Source organism: Zonotrichia leucophrys, chromosome 2 (assembly GCF_028769735.1).
Source record: "Zonotrichia leucophrys gambelii isolate GWCS_2022_RI chromosome 2, RI_Zleu_2.0, whole genome shotgun sequence".
NCBI lineage: Eukaryota > Metazoa > Chordata > Aves > Passeriformes > Passerellidae > Zonotrichia > Zonotrichia leucophrys.
In genome coordinates, this window is record NC_088171.1 from 128,887,449 (window position 1) to 128,890,045 (window position 2,597).

Sequence of the window (2,597 nt, forward strand, 5' to 3'; positions counted from 1 at the left end):
TATTTTGCTGCTTCCTATGTATTCTTGTTTCTGCTTTTTTTGGGGGGGGGCAGGGATGTGTGGAATTGTCTATGTCTCAGGTTTGAACCCTTGGGGTTCTTTTTAATTAAAAAAAACCCAAACAAACAACACCTAAAACCAAACTAAAAGAAAATCTGCCAACCAAAAACAACACCCCCAAAAAGTAGTTGGGCTAGAAAACAGCTTTTAATGCTTGACAGCCAGGTGCCTGCCCTTGGTCTGGTCCAGCCTGATCTTGCTGAGCTAGGACTGTACCTTGTGAGTCTCCTCTTCTGTGAGGAGAGGAGGGGCAATGCTCTCAGGGCTTTGCTAAGGTCTTGGGCAACAGCTGGAAAGCAAATGCAGCCCTAGGAAGCAGCCTGGATGCCAGCAAGGGTGGCAGTGGGTGCTGGCAGAACCAGCTGACTGCTGCAAGGAGCCAGGAGAAGGAACAGGGTCTGTACCAAAGATGGCTTAACTGGCCTGATCATAATTGAAGGAGAAAATAACTGTGGCTGCCACATGTACTGCAGGAGTGTATCAGATGTTACCTAAGTTTTCCTTTTGCTGGAAGTAAAGTACTTGCCCTGAGTTTTAGGGAAAAGCATGATCTGTTGTGTCCATTGCTGAGGGGAGTGGGGGTGTCTGCAGCACTGCCAGAGGGGCTGCCAGGTGAAGGTCTCTCTAACCCAGGACTCCTGGGCTATTCCCTAAGAGCTGTCCTTTCACAGATGTGGGAAGGGTGGGACCTTTCCTATTTACAGTCCTTATACTTGGAGTAGCATGCATATTCACTTTATTTGCAAGCTTGTTTCCCTCTATATTTCCATCTATTTGCAACTCAGTCTCAGAGCTGAATTAGGGACATTAACAGGATTACCCTCTTGGCTCACAGGACAAAGCTAATTGTGTTTGTCAGCCTGAGTTTGGATGTGGCAAGCAGGGATTCCCTGCTGATCCCCTGTCTTCAGCCGGCTGCTTCCCATAAGTTCTGTTAAATATAATCCTTTATTTTAATGTTCTCTTGAAATGCTTGAATGCTGCAGTGGGCAGTAATGCAGAGCCCAATCTGTCACATGTGCATCGTGTCCTGTCCTACTGTGCCATGTCAATACAGGCAACTCCTTCATATCAGTCAAATAGGGGAGAGAATTCAAGCCCAAGATTTTGCCTTTAGATCCTGGCTATATTTTGCTCAACTACCTCCTCTCTGAATTCCCTTCTTCATACCCTTAAGCAAACCACTTAACTATGTGTGTCAGCAGCTTATTACACCTTTCCAGTGGAAATCCCCGGGTGGAAGGTGATGAGGCAAGGAGAAGCTGTGCACTACAGGTCACTTGTCAGTCGCTTGCTGCAGCTAGGGATGGCCGAGGGATGTTCTGGGCAGCAGTGCTGGGCTCCACGGTGGGCACCCTCCTCACAGTAACTCTCCTTTGGAGCACCAGCAATACGCAGCGAACTCCAGTGCGAGTAGTGCCGTTCGGAAGCAGCGGCTTTGGGGCACTGCTGGCTGCCCCGGCCCCTCTCCTTCCCCCGGCGGCCGCGGGAGCTGCGGCCAGCAGGGAGCTCCCGCGCCCGCCCGGAGCCGCTGCGGGGGGAAGCGGCGCGGAGGGAACGGCCCAGCCCCGCTCCCGCCCGGGCCCTGCCCCGCTCCAGGCCCGGCCCAGCCCAGCCCCGCTCCCGCCCGGGCCCTGCCCCGCCCCAGCCCGGGCCCTTCTCCGCCGCTCCCGCGTCCCGGCGGCGCCGGGGAATCCCCGCCACACGCTGCGAGCCGCCACGTCACTCTCTAACGCGCTCCTTAAATGCCCCTGGAACAGCGAACGGGGAAAGCCTCTGGATGCGTGAGGCAGTGCCAAGGGCTGCCCAGACAGTCTGTCGGGATCCTTTCCCAGCCCCGACGGGACGCAGCCCTGGGCAGCCTGGTCTGACCTAATGGCTGAACCTGCCCAGAGCCCGCAGTGGAACCTAAGACCTGCCGGGCCCTCTTCCCCACAGAATCACCCGGTGAGTCTGACAGCGGATCGCAAACCCCCTTTGCACTTTGTGCTGCACCACCGCCCTGGCTGAGCGCTGCTGGCCCACACTGCTGGAGCTGTGCTGGCAGGTGCTGTGGGCAGGGCTGGCTGGAAAAGCCATTATTTTGAGCTGAGTGAGGATCCAAAGCCTTTCTGTGTGAGAATGGGGACTGACCTACCCGCACTAGTACCAGACAGAGGGGAAGGTGAGAGACACTACAGGACCAGGGGACTCTATCTCCCTTACACATACGAACATTCCCATTAGAAGTTGCAATTTCGACAAATTACTACTCCTTTCCAACAACGAACACCTGAACAGCAAGTTCCCAGCCCGCCCTAGGTTTTAAAGAGCCTGATCCTGGGATATCAGCACTGAGGGGAAGGATGAGGAGCGGACGCTCCCTTCTCCAGCTGGGCTTGGCCTGGAGGCGCTCGCCCCCGCCGGCTCCAGGCCGCGGTCCCTGGCCTCGGGCGAGCTCCCCTGGCACGGCTTCAAGGCCGGCGCTAAGGGCTGTGCCGTCAGCAGGGCTGGTGACATGGCCCATGTTATTCCTGCACGACAGGGATTAGCCCCGC